A 23,865-nucleotide genomic window follows, 5' to 3' on the forward strand; every position below is an offset into this window, starting at 1 on the left:
ACTTCATTGGGGGATATATGATTGATGGGTAAATCCATTTGACAAGGGGCATCAAGATACTCAGTGACTGTTTCTTTATCATTCGAATTTGTAAATGAAAAGGGCTGAAATATTGTTTCCAGATGTAATGAAAACATATCAGCTTTCGAATAGTCCGTTTTATACCACGTGCCATTTGAATTTTTAATTGGAACATTTCGACTAATTGGTCTTTTTAAATATTTTGTAGCTCTCCACAAATTATTTTCATTACCTTTTGTAGCATTTAAATTTCTAAGATAATTGCTTATTTGTTCATTTTTAAATTCAGATAATCGCTGCTTTAGTTCATTCGTGACTCTATTTAAGTTCCTTTTATTTACTGGTGTTCGGATTTGTTTCTAAAATCTTCTTAATTGTCGTTTAAATCGTATGAGATCCCTGATTTCAGCAGATACAAGCACTCTGTTCCGATTAAATAATTGTAAAGTGGTTGGAGTTGAGTGATAAGCTGCTTCGTGAATCATATTTATAAAATGTTCAACTAGATTATCTAATTCCGACTCATCTTTAATTCTGACATTAAGCCCAATATTTTGTTCCAACTATACTGAAGCCTATATGGACATATGGAATACAACTTTGGGGTACTGCAAGTAACTCGAATATTGAAATTTTGCAACGATATCAATCCAAAACCCTCAGAATGATTGCTAATGATCCATGGTTTATAACAAACAACAACATTCATAAAGACTTAAGCGTAGCCAAAATAAAGGAGGAAATCAGAAACGTTAGTACGAGATACATTGACCGGCTTAGTAATCATTCCAATCCACTTGCAATTATCTTACTTACAGACTTAAAAGACACCATGTTCTAGATCTACTTTTCAGAAGCTAGCTAATTGTAAATATGTAAATATTGTAATAATTTTTATTTTAAACTAATTTTGTAAATATATAAATATATATTTATAGATTATAAATGTATATAAATACATTTCTTGAGTTGTTTCAATCCCGATGGGGATTGAAACCTATGTTAATATTAATCTTTAAGAAATTTGCTTATTATTATAAAAATAGATTGCAAATAAATACATGAAACAAAAAAAAAAATATCTGCATAAATATAATTGTGGAGGGCTTTTTGTACTCTTTATATTTTATAAAGCTTGGCTGCTAATGGGCGGTATTGAATTAGTGGACGTGGTACCTCCAATTTCGAACTATAATTGTAAAAGTTTGCAGTCAAATGTGTTGAATCAGTTAACAGTAATTCGAATTTTGTAAACACATTTGATCCAAAATATTAACCCTCCGTTAGTAGCAATTGATCTGGTTGATAGTGCAACACATTTTTTTATTATACAATTTTTTTAAATACCCTTTTCACTGCAATTTTATTTATATTATTACTCTTTTAAATACTTTGAATTTAATAATGTTTTTATGTTTACGAAATAAAATGTAAACAGATTATTTTCAAATGCGGCTTTTTCCTTATTGATATCAAATAGATACATTGCGACTAATCTCAATCGAAAATGATTGCGACTAACGGAGGGTTAATTGAAGTATCAGCTAAAACTTCGTTTCCTTCGTGCTCATCGTCTTCGATAACGTTCGATAGGTGGATTGCTTAGAAGCTTATGTTATTGCATGCGTCAGCTTAAATATTTCGTAGATATAAAAGGATCAGATGTGTCAAATGCTCTACTAACAAGTAAGAGTACTATATTCGACCATGCCGAATCTTAAATACCCTCCACCTAAATATGATGGTATAACAACTGAAATAATATAACAATTGTTAGTAAGAATTGTACGCAGATCTAATTCAGCAATTTATAATTGAAATTCTTATTAGAACATATGAAATTTAACAATTTATATACTTAATAATAAGTTAATACGTTTGGATCAACATTTTACCTTTTTAACCTCAAGTGAAGATTCTTCACTGAAACAACCGATTATAAAAAAGGCTATAAATATTTAGACAAATTTCAAAATATTGGGTTGTGGGACTTATATGGGAGCTATGACCTATTATTAGTCGATTGTCATAAAATATTTTAACGTGATTTTTATGTATTTATATGAGAGCTGTGGCCAAATATGAACCGATATTCACAAAATTCAGTAGTAGAATTTTAAAAATTACTGATCTGTGTACTATTTTGGTTCAATATATGGAACCTATGACCTATTACTTGAGTGCTATTTTTGTACAATTTCATATAAACAACGCCATTAACAAGAGTGGACCTTATATGGGAGCTATGACGAATTATGGACAAATATTTAAAAAATCTTGTAGTACGATTCTTGGATACAAATTACTGATCGGTGTAAAATTTTGGTTCAGTACAGATTATTTTGGATATTTGTGAAGGTTAATGCGTTTTCCCGAAGTGGTTCTTATATGGAGGCTATGACCAATTATCGGCCTATCATCGTAACATTTGGTACATCGATTTTTGTATATATTGAAAAAATTTGTTTCGAATTTCAACCTGATAAATATATTTGTAAGAAATTTATGACGAGTTTATTGATTTTCGAGAGTGGACCTTATATGGGAGCTATGGTTAAATATGGACCGATATTCACAGTAGTATGATTGCTGGATACAAATTACTGATCTGTGCGTAATTTCATTTTGATATCGATTTGTTTTAAATATTTATTAAGGTTAATATCTTTTTTCGGAAATGGGCCTTATAGGGGAGCTATGACCAATTATCGGCCAATCTGCGTAAAATTGGGTACAGAAATTTCTATGTATATACTTATTATTTTTGTTGAATTTTAGCATGATAAAGCTATTTATAAGAGATTTATGAGTACTTAACTGATTTTCAGAAGTGGACACTATATGGGAGCTATGGTCAAATATGGCCCGATATTCACAAAATCCCGTAATATGATTTCTAAATATAAATTAGAGATTTGTATAAAATTTTGTTTTGATATTGATATTTTTTAGATATTTATGTAGGTTATTGTGTTTTTCGGAAGTGGTCCTTATATGGGAGCTATAACCAATTATCGGCCGATCTTCATAGAATTAGGTACAGCGATTTTGGTATATATGGGGATTATTCGTGTCGAATTTCAACTTGATAGCGATATTTATAAGACATTTATGCTTATTTAAGAGATTTACGGAAGTGTACTTTATATGGGGGCTATGGTCAAATATGGGCCGATCCATGAAAAATTTTGTAGTATAATTTCTTTTAACACGAAACTTATTTTTGCTGAATTTCATGTGGATATTCCTATTATGTAGGCATTTATAGACCATAGAATCATATTTCGGGAAGAAATTTGTATGGGGGCTAGGAGAAATCATGGACCGATTCTTATAATTTTCACCAGAGTTACTCCTTTTATCACAAAAGTAACGAGTGCAAAATTTTATGATATTAGCTGCAATAAATTTACAAAAAATGTCCAAAAATATGTGAAAATTATCAATTTTTTTTGAGGTTGTCCTACATTTTCATTCATAACTTTGGTTCCACTCTACCGATTTCGCTGATTTTCAATACAAAACTGCTTAGGACAATAATAAACATTTTCTTGGAAGTTTACTGAGTTTATTTGCGTATTTTGGACGTGAGCGTGTTTTACACAGACGGACAGACGGACATAGCTCAATCGACTTAGAATTTCATAAGGATCAATAATAATATATATTTTTTTGGGTCTCAGATGAATATTTCTCAATGTTACACACGCAATGACAAACTTATATATACCCTCATTCAGCACGTATGGTGGTGGAGGGTATAAAAATGTTCAGAAGATTATTAACCGAGCGTGATGCAATCTATCGGCTTTAGTTTATGCCGCAAATCAGCAGCAGCTTCGCTAAAGATACCAGTTGGAAGTACTGTGTTTTTTTTGTCGAGTTGACACTAAGAACTAACTTCTAGTTACAAATATTTTTTTGGGAGAAGCAAACAATTTAAGTACAAGAACTTATGAGTAACTAGAAGTACATGTTCTCTATGAGCACATACAGTAATATTCAATAATGAGCACTTAAACACTAAATTAATTTTACACTTGAACAGTAACCAAGAATACAAATCTTGTATTGATTTGGCTGTTTGGATGTAGAACGTTTGAAACTTGCTAGGAATTATGGGAAACTGCCATGATAAAAAATGTCAATATAATTTTAAGGCGCAAAATTAAATTATGATTATTTTGAACTAATTTAATCACTTGTGAAAGCTCGACGTGCAGTGTTATTTTTTTTCTCTTTGAGACTTGTAGTCTAAGTCTAAAATGAAGTTAGACTCTTTTCCATGACATTTTTCAGAGGAACAATCTTTAATATTTATAAAGTCCGCTGGTAGCACCATAAATAGGACAAGCTTGGTCGATTTTGGGTTGAAAATATAAGTGATCACATATTATCGTCCTTTTTCTGTTTTGTCTATTATTGACCTCTTATATTTCAATTCAGTTTGATTTGAAAAATCGATTTTTGGTTGAAAATATAAGTGATCAGAGATTATCGTAATTTTTTCCATTTTTATTACTTTTAACCAACTTATAGCCGCGTTTATATTTATATTTCTTTTAATTTTGATATTAAAAATCGATTTTTGGTTGAATATATTAATATTACTGTATTTTCATTTGGACCACTTTCACCAACTTATAGAAGCGTTAGTGTTTCATTTAATTTTTATATGAGAAATCGATTTTAGCCTAAAACATAAATGATTACTAGTTAGTTGTAATTTATAATTCAAATTAAACATTTAAATTATTTTAAATTACGCTTACATTATGCTTAAACTCAGATGGTTCCATTCCGTCAAAACACACACCCACATATCCTCTATACATTTACATTTATGTCATGTTCATATTTTTCCACTGCCATTAATTTATGTATCTAATTGTGAATGTCTTTTGTTTAGATTTTTTCACTCTAATTATTTTAAAATCTCGCTCTAATGTAGCTGATTTTGCTCTTTTACCCACATAAACTCATATGGCAATTTTCTTTTGTATTTGTGCGTCGTTTACACACATGCATACGTTCGCTAGATTAATACACAGATAAAAAAACATCAAAAAAAATCTAAACAGAAAAACAAAAAGAGAAATATGAACATTTTAAATCACAACCAGTCAGTTAGACAATCATCAACATGAAGAGACAATGAATGATGACATTTTTTTGACAACTACAACAACGATACTTCATAATTTATGAATTCATACATAAATTTTATGAATGTTTGTGTAACTGCGAATAAAATTATGTATGTATGCATGCCGAATAGGGTGGAACTTATTTTCCATACTTTGTATATTCAATGCTTTCATCGTTCAATATTTTTCTCCGTCATCTAAAAACCAAATGCTAAAAATCTCAGCAATATCGGTTAATGTTTAGAGGTGGCACAATTTATTACATGTTTGAAGTACAGTTTTAGGTCAAAGTAGAAATATATCCGCAAGAATTTAAAAAAATAAATATTGAAGACAAATTCCAATTAAAACAAGTAGGAGTGTTATATTCAGCTGTACCGAATCTTGCATACCCACCTTCAATAAGTGACAATAAAATATTTTTCTGATATAGCGGTTATATGAGGGCTATGGTAAGATATAGGTTCACATGAAACTTGTTCATGTCCAATTTCATCACGATATTATTAATTATATGACAATTATGAATGTTCAAGTAATTTGCAGTATAATTTCACAGTACTTTGTCCAACATTTTGCATCATAATCAACATATCTATGACTGCTCAAACAGTATTCCGGGGCCACATTTGTATGGTGGTAGGTGAACTCTTATTTGAAAAATGTTCTCCAGAATAGTAAGTGCTTAGAGAAATTGAATGTTCTATTCGGCCAGTGTGACGTATGAGTGAGAAATATTTAGTTCAAATATCAATTCATATTAAGTATACGTCTATGATAATTATAAATACACTAGCGTTTTATATCCGGCGTACAGTGCACAGAGGGTTGAAATGTAGCAAAAGTGGCGATTAATTCAAAAGCTGAACTTTATCTGTTTCAGTCATGTTTGGTATTGGGTTAAAGTGCATTAAATAATACATCACAAACTGCTAAAATTACAGTTGTGAGTAACTTACTTTATTGGCAGTGAGCGGTCAATGTCAAATAATTTTTACAAATTTTGCGTGCTGTGGTTAAAATTGAAAATTGTGATATTTCGAGAGCTTATATTTTTTGTTAAATCTGTTAAAAGTACAAATATTAAAATGGAACCATCAACTTCAGGTATTTGAGAACATAAATAAATAATTTATGTTTAGCTAAATGTTTTGAGATCGGGTAAATTCCATTAAATGCAGAAAAAAAATCGGGCGGGTTTATTGAGGTTTTTTACTTATTTAAGTTATACCCAGCAAAAACTTTACTTACCTAGTAAGCCAGCAAGTATAATTGGAGCAAAGCGACTACTTACCGTTGTTCGAGATTTTTAAAAAATTCAGGGGTCAAGCTTACAAATGTACTTACAATCAGTTATTACAATTTTTTGTTCAGAAGATATAGCCCTTCAAAGTGGACTGATTTTCCGTGTTCAAAAAAACAGAAAATTTTTAGATAATTTGGCACGCTTTCAGATACAGTATCTCGAAAACTAGGTAACGGATCATCATTAGTTTTTGATTCTATTGAAAGATCTATTTCTTAAGAAAAGAATAAAAGAAATTTTGCTTTGCTTCCAGCTGCCCGTCCTTGTCCCATTTTTTGTTAATAGGTAAAATTTTTAAAAAAGACATGGTGTTGCATACATTTTTGGGCACTTTATGACATACTACCATGACCCGATGCGCTTCGCTTCCCCTCTCGAAGTAAAATAAAAAAAATGTGAAAAGATTTTATAAGCAAATAAATGAATATAATTAATACTGGAATTTCTTGTTTGTGATTAATTGCATACTATGCCGTTGAAGGTATAAAAAATATCCTGTGATTTTAAAAAATATTGAAGCTTTTTTTAAGACTTTCTCCTATTTTTAGTCAGACTCCTTATAATGATATGAAAGCTATTTATTATAATAGTTAAAGTAATGCGTGAAATGAGTTATTTTGTTACCATTGTAGATAAAATATATAAATATTCGAATATCAAGTGAATCTAATTGTAAGAGTCTTTAAACTTTGTGTAAATTACGTTGATGCCAGTGTCTTGTTATGGCGTCCCATTTTTGGATAAACTTTATGTACTGATGAGAAATTGATTCGTATACAGTTTGAAGGCTGTCGCAATAATAGTTCTGCAGATATTCGAAAATACTAAATACTTTGCATGGGAAGTTCCACGCCCACTTATCCACTCCCGCCCATTTTCAGCTATTCTATGTAAAATTATAAGAGAGCTATTCGGACAAAGTTGGAAGAATCTAGTAATTATAGATCTCAAGATATTTAGAAATAACTAATTACTTTGTATGGGAGTTGACTCACCCCGAGCTCCAAGCCATCCCGTTTTTATACCCTACACCACCATAGTGGGGAGCAATTTTGAAGATATTTCGATCAAATTTGGTCCATATTACTTTTTCGGCCCAAGGACCAAGCCTATTGAAACTGGCTGAAATAGGTCCATTATTTCACCTAGCCCCCATACAAATGTCCCCTCGAAATTGGACTTTATCGGTCATAAATGTTTAATTTATCTATGTATCTACACAAATTTCGCTCCAAATAAGTTTTATATATACAAAATTCATGTCACCAAATTTTGTTACGATCGGTCCATAATTAGTCATAGGTCCCATATAGACCCGCTTCCGAAAATCACTTTAACGTGCATAAATCGCTTAAAAATGTTGGTATACACACAAAATTCAACATAGTTAACTTTAATATAGACATAAAGCACAAGACCTAATTTCATGGTGATCGGTCAATAATTGGTCATAGCCCCCATATAAGGCCCATTTTCGAAAATCACTCAAAAATATAAATTATTGAAATTTTAAAAGAAAAATTTTTTTTGCTCTTTTATTTAGTATAGGGTATTATATGGTCTGGCTTGTCCGACCATACTTTCTTACTTGTTTTTTATTAACTTCTTGCGCTGATATGAAATTAACTCATATGAGGTTTGAAGCCTTTCACATTTACAGTTTTCCAGATATTCGAAAATAACTATTTACTCTGTATGGTAGGTGCCACGCCCACTAATTTAATACCGCCCATTTTCAGCCAAACCATGTAAAATGATAAGGGTGCTATTCGGACTAAATTTCAAGACTTCCACAATTATAGTTCACCATATATTTAAAAATAACTATTTACTTTGTATGGGAGGTGTCACATCCCCTGTTCCGATCCGTCCCATTTTTAGTATAAAGTTTGAAGATAGTCACAATTTTAGTTCTGCAGATATTCGAAAATAACTATTTACTTTGTATGGGTGGTACAAATTTTGCCCTCTTTTGTTCCTTTGTGGTCCAAGTTAAGAAAAACTATATAGTCTATTTTTGCTTCCAAGTAAAGGAATATCTATGTTCTAAATTTCAATCAGCCGTTTACTCTTAATTGTTTAAGAACTACAGGTACCAATTTTACCGGTTTTCCCCGTTTAAATATCTTTCTGGTCCAAGTATTAATAAAAATATATAGCCTATTGACGCTTCCAAGTAAGGATGTATCTATGATGATGCTCAAACAAACCAACAAACAAACAAACTTACAAAGACATTTATATATGACCAGATCATTACAAAGAACCAAGCATTTGATAAACAACGCCCAGAATATTCTACCAGACCAATATTCCAACATGACAACTCTCGGCCACAGGTTGCAATACCTTTTAAAAAGTATTTAGAATGAAGTGGTTGGGAAGTTTTGCCTCACCCGCTTTGTAGTCTAGACCGTGTCCAGTCCGACTACTATTTGTTTCAATCGATGCAGAACGCTCTATCTGGGATACGCTTCACTATGTAACAGAGTATACGAGATTGACTTGATTCGTTCTTGGCAGTTCTTTTAGCTTGGAATCCATATTTTTCCAGAAAGATGGGAAAAGGTCATAACTATTGACCATTGTCAGCTATGATCTTGAATAAATTTAAATTTTACAAATGTTTTAAAATGAAAAAATTCCTCATTTTTGATGACAAATTTGATTGAAATATCTTTAAAATTGCGATCTGTACTTTGAGCACAAAGTTGACATAATCAGCCAGCCAGGAATAAAACTGAAAAAGGATACTTACTTTAAACTGATTAGCACTAATTAATGGTTCCTTTCATAGAAAAAACTAATTCTTAAACCGTTTCAATTCAAATATTTGTCACATATTGAACTGGTTTCAATTATTTTATAATTAAATCAAGTATTCATTTGCTCAAAAACAAAATTTCTTGATATTTTCTATTGAATTTTGAGTTTTGAATTTGATTATTTTGACAATTGAATATACAATTTTCGTTATTGGTTGAATTTCAAATACAAAAATTATTGAATAGATAATTTTCGTAATTGAAAACACATTTTGTTTATTTTTTGTGTTTCAATTACGAAAGTTATTTATTCAATAATTTTTGTATTTGAAATTCAACCAATAACGAAAATTGTATATTCAATTGTCAAAATAATCAAATTCAATAGAAAATATCAAGAAATTTTGTTATTGAGCAAATGAATACTTGATTTAATTATGAAATAATTGAAACCAGTTCAATATGGGATAAATGTTTGAATTGAAATATAATTTTTTCTGTGTTATTAATAGTGTTTTCCACTATTTTATAATAAGGAGACACGTAAAATATTTTTATAATTGCCATTTCTAAACCCTTGTCTTACCACCTTGATTTCTACACAAATTAATTTATCATTTATTTGAAGTTGTTAAATGCTTCCTGCTATGATACTTGTATAAAAACTCTGCTTTCAACAAATCCATAAACACCACAAAAAAGAATACTTCTTCCCAAAGAAAACAATTACAAAACATTTACTTCTAAATTAAGGCTACCTAACCTCAAATGATAAATAGTGAGTGTATAATACAACTTCCTGTTTGTTAATTATGTAGACAGACTATAGCTCCCCTGAAAATTTGCCATATTTCCTGTCCTCTGCAGCAACAGCAACACAATAAACCTATTTTTACGAAACGTGTTAAATTGTTTAGTTTGAAAATATTTCAAAAATGTTACAGTTTATACTTTTCTCACAACAACTGCTCATTTCATGGACATAACTTAATGATGACTGCAAAGCAGAAATTCCTTAAATCGTTTGTAGGCAATATTAAGAGCAGAGTTAGAAAGTTGATAGCTAGTTGGTGCAAGACACTGAGTTAGAGTAGATTAAACAACACTTAATAGCTTTATGTAATACAAAACATTTTTAACTGTGACCAATTTTTGAAAGTTTTGAAAAATATTAAGTTAAATGAATGTACGAGTGAATGACAGACATCTTAGTAAAGGTAGAAAGGAATTATTAAACTATACAACATACAGATATACATACATACGTTTATACAATGAAAACAATTTATAACACAAACCCACTTAGACTCACATACACACACACACACACTCCCAAATACACTGACACATAGACACTTGACAGTACAGCACTTTAACACATTTACAAACGCATTCATACGCACAAGAAAATCTAAAATGTCACCAACATTTCTATATACCCACTAGTACCGGTGCCAAAACTCAACCACACACTCACGCTCATTTATATTCGTTTAAATACTGAGAATATTCAACGAACATACAAAATTTGCTCAGCAGTTTTTAGAACTAGTTCGCGTTGACCAATGTGTTGTAGGGTTCTATAAGTCGATTGTTTGATTGTTCGAACAATCGACTATTTCCTGAAAAAAGTCGAAATCGACTTTTTGGTCGGAAAAAAGTCGAACAATCGATTATGTTATCTCAAAAGTCGAAAAAAGTCGAATAGTCGATAAAAGTCAATTTAACTAAAAAGTCGAAAGTTCGAAAAGTCGAATTTTATAAATTACCAAAAGTCGAAAGTTCGAAAAGTCGACTTTTTAAAAAACGAAAAAAGTCGAAAGGTCGAAAAGTCGAATTTTTGTTTCAGCTATAGAACTCTGCATAAATATTTACTATTGAAAATACTGGGGAATAGTGGTTGCTTGGTGACGTGTTAAAAAAGTAATTAATTTGATATTAATATTAACTTCCAAAGGTAAAATATTCGCAGAAATACTAGCGAAAATTGTGCAGTTACAACATTCAATACATTAACATAACATAATTAATACTAATACACTTACTTCGTATTAATACTGTAGTTAAAATCTGTGGTTAGCCGACCGAGAGCCGAAGCATTTATCTCGTCGGATTGTAGTCATTAGCTATTCGTGGCCAATAACCAGTAGTTAGCCGTCGAGAGCTGAAGAATTTAGCTCCTTGGATTGCATCCATAAGCCGTATTTACGAATAAGTAGTCGTTAGCCGACCGAGAGCCGAAGCATTTATCTCGTCGGATTGTAGTCATTAGCTATTCATGGCCAATAACCAGTAGTTAGCCGTCGAGAGCTGAAGAATTTAGCTCCTTGGATTGCATCCATAAGCCGTATTTACGAATAAGTAGTCGTTAGCCGATCGAGAGCCGAAGCATTTATCTCGTCGGATTGTACCTATTAGCTAGTCATAGCCCATAAATTGTAGTTAGCTGACGAGAATTGAAGAATTTATCGCCTCGGATTTCACCCATAGACAGTATTTACAAAATAATAGTCGTTAGCTGACCGAGAGCCGAAGCAACTTCGCCCATTAACCAACATATCCCAAAGATCCAAGACAGCTCTGTTATAAAGATTTCAAAGGAAGCAGACCCTTGAAGAACCTGAACAGACTAAGCATACCCCAGCTGGAAACAAAAACTGCATCACAAAATATAGCGACCTTATTGTTGAAGCTACATCTGTCGAATTGGCTCTCATTTATTCAGTTTGTTTTGCGAAAACACCACGGATGGTTATAGTGTTCAAAAATACGTGCTATTGACAAAGTTCATTTATCAAAACGGGTGTTCTATTTAGGAAACGTTTCGGAGTGTATCTAAAAGCGGTTTCACTCAATAAAGTCTTTTTGAATTGCTTCAAAGGTTTTCTCCTCTCGGAGTCTCCTTAATGGCTTAGTTTAGTGCAGATATGTTTCGAAATACTTCAGAAAACCTTTTCGCCCGGCAATGCAACAAATATTTATTGCGATAAGTCCTTTTCCGATACAGCCCAGAGGAGAATATTTCCATGAGCGCTTTATGTCGATGATTACCAATCATCGAACACCAACAACCAACACAGCTTTGGAAATTCTAAGCTAGCGATTTGAGGTCAAGGTCATCACATGAGGTGATGTGAACTCGCCACCAAGATAGTGCGATTTGACCCCGTTAGGATTTATCTTGTGTGGTTTTCTTAATTTCCAGGTCAATGCTTATAAGCCACAAAGAACAGCGGTCTTCAGAACCAACATAACCCATATCATCGGTCAAATTTATAGGCTCAATGGCATTGTCAATAAGCAATAAAGATTATTGCACCCACATGTTTTATTTTAATAAAAAAATGTTTATTAATATTGATTGTATGAAAATAACTGTTTAAATAGCACCTCCTTCCAATCGAATAGAAAACAACAATTTATCACCATTTTTAATTTTTAATATACCCGAGGTATCCCACTTTGTGGGCTTGAGGCTCTGCCCCTCTGTTTAAGCCCAAAATGAAAACTTCAACTTATAAACAGCTCCTCTATAGTAATGGGAAATTTATTTATTTCCACTCTTTTTTTCATTTCCGTTACTGTGTGGCGTTCAAAATAGTGCAGCGTAAAAGTATATTTTTGATGAGAATTGTATAAATTTAGGTTAGGGTAGCTACATGGGTCGCGTACATATGCAATATCCGCTAGAAGCATCCATCTATCAGATTTCCTGAGACAGGCCACATCATGATATCTGAGCTTGTGCACCTATAAAGAAGTGTAATCAAATATCTACTAACATCCGAAGCTACGAATCCCCTATACATAATTGTATATAAAAAACGGGTTTCTGATACAGCTCAGATGAGAAAACCTTTGTGCATGGCGGAACGCCACTCGAGAGGAGAAAACCAAAGGCGGATAATGTAAAAAGTCTTTTCAAAATTAAAAATTTCCAGCTAATGTTTTGTAGGATGGAGTCTTGACTTTGCAGAAGTGTTGCTGAGGAAATTGAAGGTATGTTAAGAATCGTATCTAGGCAAGCTTGAAGAGTAGAGCACATCGTCCCAGTGTCTGCACTTTGTATAGAGTAGACAAGTGTTTTGTCTTCACCAGTTCTCGTTATAAATGTGCATCGTATGAAGGGACAAAACTTATGACTGCTGCATACAGCTAGAGTATTATACGGTTTGAGGCCCTATTATTTCCCAAAATTCTGTTTACAGTGTAAAAGTCACAAAGGGTATTTCGCGTGAATCCCTCAGCATTAACTTCCATGATAGCTTAGAGTCTAAAACTACACCAAGATATTTGGTATCTTTCGCAAGTTCCACAGTATTTCCATCCAAGCAATATTGTAGTTCTGGTAGTTTTGAACAGTACTTTTGCTCTTTGTCGTATTAACGCATAGATCAGTATCTTTGCTTAAAATTAATGCCAACTGATAACGTCTTGATGGAAAAATAATTAGTAACTGCGTCCATAAGAAGTTCTTATGAAAGCAATAGTATCTTTTGCAAAGTTGACATTTACCACTTTCGAAACCGCAGGGTTATGACACATGTCTCGTATGTTTATATAGATGTAATTGTGTTTATGTTTGTTTGGACTGCTGCATGTATGTATGACTAGAAGTGATGGTTGTGATTCTTTAGCTACCAAAAATTTATATTTCATACAGGACATAGTTATGCCTGTATGAACAGTGAGCTAAAAGGGTTATGAAACACTATAGTGTGTTTCAACAAGTTTCATACTCGTATAATTTAACTCAAATAATTAACAATGATATAAGTATCCTAAGTATGAATTACATAGGCTGTTAATGATTTTAGTGGCGACAAAATAAAAAATGATTTGAAGTATATTCGATACGTTGATTTTAACTGTATACTTTTTTGACAATGATTCTCGTGCTACACACCCAAATTTTTAAGTCTTAGATGTTCAGTATTGGTTAATCAATTCTACTTCTAAGCTGGTTCTTGCCCTACATATTGAATGTTCAGATCTATGACCACTGTAAACCCGACAATGTGTCAAACTTATTGGAAATGGCCATAAAATGTTGTGTTGCCGACTTAGCTCTGAACAGGAAGGCAGTCCATACAACATGGTATCAGGTAATGTGACCCACGCCTTGACACTGTGAATGTCTTGTCAAATTTTGAGCAAAATAAAATTTGGTGGAGTTTGTATTTGAAAACTCAATTCAAACGAATATATACGATATTATTAAACCATTTTACAGGACAGAATCTTCTTTTTTTTTGAATTTTTACGATGAAAGTCCTTACGAAACTTCCGTGTGATACTCCAACAGTAATCTAACATCATATATTCATCCCAGCGATCTTGGTATCTATCTTCCATCACTTTTAAATCTTGATGGAAACATTCTCCTTATTCTTCACTATACGATCCAAGATATTAGGGAAGCTTGCCTAATGATGGTGCAGATAGTGGCTTTTATGCTCACTTTACTTTGTAGATTTTTAAAGCTAATTAAAAGGTCTTTCAGTAATTCACCGTAGTTTTCAGCTTTCTGATTTCTTATGAAAATTTTCACAAAGGCAACAAAAAATTTTCAAGCCGATGATTCTAAATCATTCATAGAATGTATGAAATCGTTGTCTCTCACTTATTTGTTGGCCATCAAAAGTCCAGCTTTTAAATTGTCTGTACTCAAAACTTTCCACTTTTTTAAAAGAAATGCCTATTTTTTCTTGGTCCATCATTCAGGGGATGACCCGTACTCCTGCAATGCATTGTGTTGAAAATAGGTTATGGGAGCGTGGATAGAGGAAGTAGTATTTGCGGACATTTGATTTGAATGTTCCTGTAGTGAATGTGACAGGAAATACTTCAGCAGGAAGTCTATTCCGCATATCAAAAGAACTGCTAAAGCACGGATATTCCCTGTAATGTGATGTGCGATCTACTATAAAGTCGGCGAGGAATTAATGAGCTCTTGCCCAAGAATGTGTACTACATAAAAAACTAGGGGTTTCGGGAACAAGTTCCCTAATTTCAGCATAATATATTGTTGTATCGGCATAATAGTGAAATGGAACCCACATTGCGACGATATTCTAGTGTGTCAATAGATCTGTAACCGATAAACATCTTCGCCCTCTCCTGTACCCGGTCGAGCAACACCAAAGTAGACTTCGAAGCACCGGCCCACATATGAGAGTTGTATTCTATTTTGGTGCGGATATTAATAGTAAGGAGATTATTATATATAAAATTGAACAGCAGATTTCCTTTTGATTGCTATTAGTTTGTAAAGCTGTAAAGCAAAAAATGAGAAAATAAAACTCTTTTAGTAAATGAAGCTGTTTCCGGTTAGTTTTGGTGGTTTTGTGTCTTTGACTTTGATTTTCATGTACCGAATTATCGATAATAATTATCACAGAAAGCGGTTACTAGAGTAAGTAATATTAAAGTACTAAATTAAGGTAAATGAAGCCATAAAATGAGATATAGAAAAATACTATTAAATGTCTAAAATATGCAATTAAATAATGCTTAATATATAAAGCAACATTTTCAAAAAGCTGGCAATTATTTAGAAAACATGGAAGTTTGATCTTCTATTGAGAATGATTAAAAGTCATAGTTATTGTAAAATATAAATGTTTAAATGTACTTTGATAGCATTTAAAGATAGAGGCTTTCTAGGCGTTTTCCTTATTTATTCTCAATAGTTAAATGAGATGCTTGAATTATAGTCATTTCGATTCATTGACACTGTTTTTGCTGGTTATTTGTTATTAAAGCACACTGTGACGTATGAGTATTAAATAGTATTCATATGTTTTTAAATATTAATCATACGTTACCAAGGTGTCTTCTAGCCAGTGTTGCCAGGAGCTGGCGAAAAAAGAAGCTATATTGGCTTCAAAAAAAGGCCAGAAAAAGCTAAACCGCTTTAGAAAAAAGCCAAAAAAAAGCTAAAATATTATAAATTAAGAATTTTGGTTTATATTTATTTTTAAATAAAAAATTAGAAAATATGTTCATAAAATTCATCTGCTTTACTTAAAGGAAGTACTAAAAAGTTAAATACTAGATTAACCATGTCAGAAAATGGACATTGTTGGTTCTATATTTGTCCATTTGTAGTGTAATATATTCTGCCCCTGGGCCTTAAGCTTCGTAATTTTATTAGCACTTTAATTGTTCACTATCAATATGACATAATATATTTTTTTTGGTTTTACTACTTTATTATCAACGGAAAAAAAATTGATTTTGCGTAGAGTTTTCATATGGTAATCTTTGTCGCAATTGCTCAATTAGTTTAAATTGTCGTATTATTTTTGTCATAATCTTCACTAATTAAAACGTTCTTTATTTTATCTCTCATTCATCAAACTAGTATGAAAAATGTGTCAAAAACATTAAACAATTTTCAATTGGCGACGATAATGGATCAAATTCCTTGAATTTTAAATCAGAAAACAGCAAATGATTTATTTACTTTTTGTACTTTGTGCAATACTGGTTTTAAAAAAAGATGGTACGCCAAATTATAATCAGTGTATTAATTACTTAAAAGTTTGGCTTTTTAGAATTGCTGGTTTGACGAAATTAAAACAAAATGGGTTTTAACTCGAAGCATAGATCCACAAGACGTTTAACGGCTATTGATCGCCATCGAGTATCACAAGCCTTCAATAGTTTGTGGGGCTCTTGTCCATTATATAATGATGAATATAATGTGTAATAACAATTTTGTCTTGAAAGAGAATTTGCTAGACATTAAACTTTCAGATATAAAATACTCTATTTAATTTTGAACCACTTGATATTGGCAATTGTTATTTGTTCTTTTAATACTGCACAATTCTTGAGTATGTTGAAAAGCTAAATGAAAATCAGTAATGAATTAAAATGAAAATGGTTCACAAATATAAATTTAGCCTTTTTATTTACTCTTTAGTCTCGAAATTTTTAGCCTTTTTTAATTTCAAAAAAGGCTATTTTGAAATTAAGAAAAGGCTAGAAAAAAGCCACGAAGCTAAAACCAAAATTTCGAGGCTAAAGAGTAAATAAAAAGGCTAAATTTAGCCTCAAAAAAGCTAAACTGGCAACACTGCTTCTAGCTGATTTGTGTTTGTTCAGCTTCCTAGCGCTAATAGGGGCAAGTACGTAGCCCCTCAAAGTTGGTCATCACGGGTCTCAATTTGTTTTAAAAAATTCATTTATGATCCGAATGAGCTACAAAAAATACGCGTACAAATGTAGGTTATCTCTATTAGCTGAAGAGATATTCAGGTTTGTTTATTTTTTTTTTTAATTTTGTTTGATCTTTTAGTGGTTTTTTAGATATGGCGGGGGTACGAGGGTCGAAATTTATTTCATTTTAATTTATAGTAAAATTAAATAATTTTATAAAATTTTGGGACTTCATTTACCTTAAAAACTAACAAAATTTTCAAATGCTAATTTTCCACGAATAAAAATATAAAATTTGAATTAATGTAAAATTTTAAAAATTAAAGATATCATAACAAACTTTGGAAACAATATAGACTCAAATGGACTTAAATCAATGGCATTAGAATTTTTTAATTTTTTTATTTCCAAATACCGAAATTCCTAAAACGGGGAAAATGTGTTCCAAAAACTGAGTTTTTTTTAGAAAAGTGCCTACCATGACGTTATTTACCAAGTGATAGTAAAAATACTTTGGAACATATGGTGTTATACAAATATGGAGCTTTTTCGTCGATCGGTGCTTTGGCTTTTTAGAATTTTTTACTCAAACCAAAATTTTTTTTTAAAAACTGGCCAAGTTTGGATAGGATTGGGGGATGATATGTTCGCTTAAATGAGCCAAATTTTTCTTTACACGCTTTTGCAATAAGTTATCTTTCCGGATTATATAAAAATTCTATATAGTCGCGAAGAAATTTTTTTTCTACAAAAGAAAAAATATATGGACTTTTTTGGGAAAAAAAAGTAAAAAATACGGAACTTTTTACAAGTTCCAAATTTGGATGCGTATAACTTTTTATAGGGAAGAGAAAACTGTTAGCAAGTTTTTTTTATTTTATTTAGAATTTTATCGCCAATATAACTGATATTTTAAAAATAAATTTCGACCCTTCCTAGACCCGCCATATTTAAAAAAACCATAAAAAGATCGAGCAAAATTAAAAGAAAAATCAATAAACCTAAATATGTCTTCAACTAATAGCGATAACCTATACTAGCGTAAGCATATAGACCATCTCAAGGACTATTTATATTCAAAATTTCAGCTCATTCGGATCATAAATGGATTTTTGGCGATTGTTTTTTAAAAATTTTAGACCCGAGGTGACCAACTTTGAGGGTCTACGTACTGGCCCTTATTAGCGCTAGGAAAATGAGCAAATGCAAATAAACTCAAAAACACCTCAGGGCAAATCATGTGAAATTTCGTAACAATATCTCCAATAATTCCCAAAGATACCGAATTATTTCCAAAAAAAAGTTTCTAAACCATTGTGCACCGCTACGTATGAGTGTTAAATAATTTTCTTTTGAAATTAAATATTAATCATATGTTCACAGTTTTCTTTATTATTCTACTTTTCTACTTAATTTTAGTTGAAATTAATTTTGAAATGAAAAATAGTGAGCTGAAAAATGGAATAGATTTTTTCAATGGTCTAAAGAAGGGATGTTATAAATCACCTAAAATCATCATCTATGCGAGATATTAAAGGTAAAAAGTCAAATAATTCGGTTTTTTCTATATAACACAATTTATAAGCATTATTAAATTTTCATAAATTTGGTTGCGGTGTGAGTTCTTAAGGCTCGCAAATAATTTGTTTAAAACCTTAATAAGACGTATGAGTGTTAAATATTTTCTTTGTGCAATTCGCATACGAATTAAAATTATTTTTAGTTTTGTAATTTTATCACTGTTAGCTGAGAGGACTGTTTTAGAAAACAAAGGCACTTGAATGCTTCTTTCGACACTTGAAAACCGTGTTTTATTGGTCCAAACTGGTATCATTGGAAAGAAAATTTTCTGAATATGGTTTTGGACACCTAAAATACTACATTAGGTCCATTCGGTGATTTCGTAACGAAGATTTTCGAATTTTCTCATACAAACATTTTTCATCTATATAAGTATATAAAAATGGATGTATGTTCCGAATGAATTCAAAAACGGCTGGACCGATTTAAATGAAATTTTCAGGGAATCTTCAGAATTGCCTAGCGGGCAACACTCTAAAGTCCTATTATTGATTTTCGGTCGATTGGCGGAGGGGTGTGTCAAAATCAAATTTTTACATTATACCGCTAATGCCATCTATAAATATTAAAAAACCGCTGGACCGATTTTGATGCAATTTTCAGGGAATCTTCAGAATAGCCCAGAGCGTAACACTGTATAGTCAGATTTTTAATATTCGATTTGTGGGCGGAGGGCTTGTAAAAATCCAATTTTTACATTATACCGCTAACGCCATATATTTCATATAAATGGATGTTTGTATGTATGTTCCGTATGGACTCAAAAATGGCCGATGACCGATTTTGATAAAATTTTCCGGAATCTTCAGAAAAGCCTTTTGGATAACAGTGTATAGTCAGATTTGTAATTTCGGTCTGTGATAAACAATTTTGTTTACTCTTGCATATTAGGTGGATGAATAAGAAATTTCCATATGAAATCTACTTTTAATCAAAAAATTATAATGTTAACAAGTTCGATGACCAAATACAATTGAAAGTGTCTGGCGAAACAATAATATACAAAGCGATTGACACAGTAATGAACGAAGAACAAGTCGTCAATTATCCTACTTAATTTTTGAATTCATTGGAACCAGCCGAAATGCCACCACTCGTATTAAAATTGAAAGTTGGATTACCGACTTTTTCCGACACTGGATATTAAAATCGAGATCGAGATGTAATATAAAACAGATGTTTTCTAAAGGCCAGCAACGCGGACCGGGTTCAGCTAGTACATAATAACTGTGGCAAATTTCGTTGTGCTATAACATTTTCACACTTCAGAGGCAATGCACGGGTTAAGAAAAAAATCCTAATAAAATACTAACTGAAATCGGTTATTAAGTAAATTAAATATAAACAAATTAATCAAAAATTAATTTATTTCCTGTTATAAAAATAAATAAATTTTTCTATTAAACACTGTGCTCTGTGCAGGGTAATGTACTCGTTTTAATACCCTCCACCACCATAAGTGGTGAGTGAGGGTATATATAAGTTTGTCATTCCGTGTGTAACATTGAGAAATATTCATCTGAGACCCAACAAAGTATATATATTATTGATCCTTATGAAATTCTAAGTCGATTTAGCCATGTCCGTCTGTCTGTCCGTCTGTCCGTCTGTGTAAAACACGCTCACGTCCAAAATACGCAAACGAACTTAGTAGAGTTGCAAGAAAAATGTTTATTATTGTCCTAAGCAGTTTGGTATTGAAAATCAGAGAAATCGGTATAGTGAAGCCAAAGTTATGAATGAAAATGTGGGACAACCTCAAAAAAAAAATTGATAATTTTCACATATTTTTGGACATTTTTTGTAAATATATTGCAGCTAATATCATAAAATTTTGCACTCGTTACTTTTATGATAAAAGGAGTAACTCTAGTGAAAATTATATAAATCGGTCCATGATTTCTCCTAGCTCCATACAAATTTCTTCCCGAAATATGGTTCTATGGTCTATAAATGTCTACAGAATAGCAATATCCACATAAAATTCAGCAAAAATAAGTTTCGTGGTAAAAAAATTATATTACCAAATTTTTCGTGGATCGGCCCTTATTTGACCATAGCCCCCATATAAAGTACATTTCCGAAAATCTCATAAATAAGCATAAATGTCTTATAAATGTCGCTATCAAGTTGAAATTCGACATAAATAATGCCCATATATACCAAAATCGCTCTACCTAATTCTATGAAGATCGGCCGATAAATGGTTATAGCTCCCATATAAGGACCACTTCCGAAAAACACAATAACCTACATAAATATCTAAAAAATATCAATATCAAAACAAAATTTCACACACATCCATAGTTTATATTTAGAAATCACACTACTGGATTTTGTGAATATCGGTCCATATTTGACCATAGCTCCCATATAAGGTCCACTCCCAAAAATAAGTTAAGTACTCATAAATCTCTTATAAATAAGATATTAACCTAAAAAAATATTAAAAACATATGGATATCAAAATGAAATTACGCACAGATCAGTTATTTGTATCCAGTAATCATACTTCTGGATTTTGTGAATATCGGTCCATATTTAACCATAGCTCCAATATAATGTCCACTTCCGAAAATCACTAAAATCCTCATAAATTTCTTACAAATATAGTTATCAGGTTGAAATTCAAAACAAATTTATTCAATATATACAAAAATCGATGTACCAAATTTTATGATGATAGGCCCATAATTGGTCATAACCTCCATATAAGAACCACTTCAGAAAAACACATTAACCTGCACAAATATCCATAAAAATCTATACTGAACCAAAATTGTACACCTATCAGTAATTTGTATCCAAGAATCGTACTACAAGATTTTTTAAATATTGGTCCATAATTCGCCATAGCTCCCATATAAGGTCCACTCTTGTTTATAGCGTTGTTTATATAAAATTCTACAAAAATATCCCTTAAATACTTAGGACCATAATTGGTCATAGCATCCACATATTAAAACAAAATAGTACACAGATCAGTAATTTGTATTCAAAAATCATAATACTGAATTTTGTGAATATTGTTCCATAATTGGCCACAGCTCTCATATAAATACATAAAAATCACGTAAAAATATTTTATGACAATCGAATCATAATAGGTCATAGCTCCCACATAAGTCCCACAACCAAATATTTTGAAATTTGTCTAAATATATTTTTGTATACCCTTTTTATACCCTTCAGCTTCGTGAGAAGGGTATATATAAGTTTGTCATTCCGTTTGTAATTTCTACATTTTTCATTTCCGACCCTATAAAGTATATATATTCTGGATCCTTATAGATAGCGGAGTCGATTAAGCCATGTCCGTCTGTCTGTCTGTCTGTCTGTCTGTCTGTCTGTCTGTCTGTCTGTCTGTCTGTCTGTCTGTCTGTCTGTCTGTCTGTCTGTCTGTCTGTCTGTCTGTCTGTCTGTCTGTCTGTCTGTCTGTCTGTCTGTCTGTCTGTCTGTCTGTCTGTCTGTCTGTCTGTCTGTCTGTCTGTCTGTCTGTCTGTCTGTCTGTCTGTCTGTCTGTCTGTCTGTCTGTCTGTCTGTCTGTCTGTCTGTCTGTCTGTCTGTCTGTCTGTCTGTCTGTCTGTCTGTCTGTCTGTCTGTCTGTCTGTCTGTCTGTCTGTCTGTCTGTCTGTCTGTCTGTCTGTCTGTCTGTCTGTCTGTCTGTCTGTCTGTCTGTCTGTCTGTCTGTCTGTCTGTCTGTCTGTCTGTCTGTCTGTCTGTCTGTCTGTCTGTCTGTCTGTCTGTCTGTCTGTCTGTCTGTCTGTCTGTCTGTCTGTCTGTCTGTCTGTCTGTCTGTCTGTCTGTCTGTCTGTCTGTCTGTCTGTCTGTCTGTCTGTCTGTCTGTCTGTCTGTCTGTCTGTCTGTCTGTCTGTCTGTCTGTCTGTCTGTCTGTCTGTCTGTCTGTCTGTCTGTCTGTCTGTCTGTCTGTCTGTCTGTCTGTCTGTCTGTCTGTCTGTCTGTCTGTCTGTCTGTCTGTCTGTCTGTCTGTCTGTCTGTCTGTCTGTCTGTCTGTCTGTCTGTCTGTCTGTCTGTCTGTCTGTCTGTCTGTCTGTCTGTCTGTCTGTCTGTCTGTCTGTCTGTCTGTCTGTCTGTCTGTCTGTCTGTCTGTCTGTCTGTCTGTCTGTCTGTCTGTCTGTCTGTCTGTCTGTCTGTCTGTCTGTCTGTCTGTCTGTCTGTCTGTCTGTCTGTCTGTCTGTCTGTCTGTCTGTCTGTCTGTCTGTCTGTCTGTCTGTCTGTCTGTCCGTCTGTCTGTCTGTCTGTCTGTCTGTCTGTCTGTCTGTCTGTTGAAATCAGTTTTCTGAAGACCCCAGATATCTTCGGGATCCACATCTTCAATAATTCTGTCAGACATGCTTTCGAGAATTTTGTTATTTAAAATCAGCAAAATCGGTCCATAAATGGCTGAGATATGATGAAAAAACCAAGACAACCTCGATTTTTTACCTATTTTTTTACCTATATCTGGATTACTAAGAAATTAATATAGACAATATGGATATCTAATAATAGGTATTTCAAAGACATTTGCAACGACGTATATAAGACCATAGTAAGTTGGACCTACAATGGGTCAAAATCGGGAAAAAATTTTTAACCCGAATTTTTTTAAAAAAAAAAAAAATTGAAAAAACAAAAAAAAATTTAAAATTTAAAAAAAAAAAATTTTAAAATTTAAAAAAAAAAAAAATTTTAAAATTTAAAAAAAAAAAATTTAAATTTAAAAAAAAAAAATTTAAATAACAATCGAAAAATTTTTTTTTCCAAAAAATTAAAAAAACTGGAAAAAAAATTAAATTTTGATTAAATAAAAATTTTGAAGTATAATTTTGTGAAGGGTATATAAGATTCGGCACAGCCGAATATAGCACTCTTACTT

Source organism: Calliphora vicina, chromosome 3, assembly GCF_958450345.1.
Source record: "Calliphora vicina chromosome 3, idCalVici1.1, whole genome shotgun sequence".
NCBI lineage: Eukaryota > Metazoa > Arthropoda > Insecta > Diptera > Calliphoridae > Calliphora > Calliphora vicina.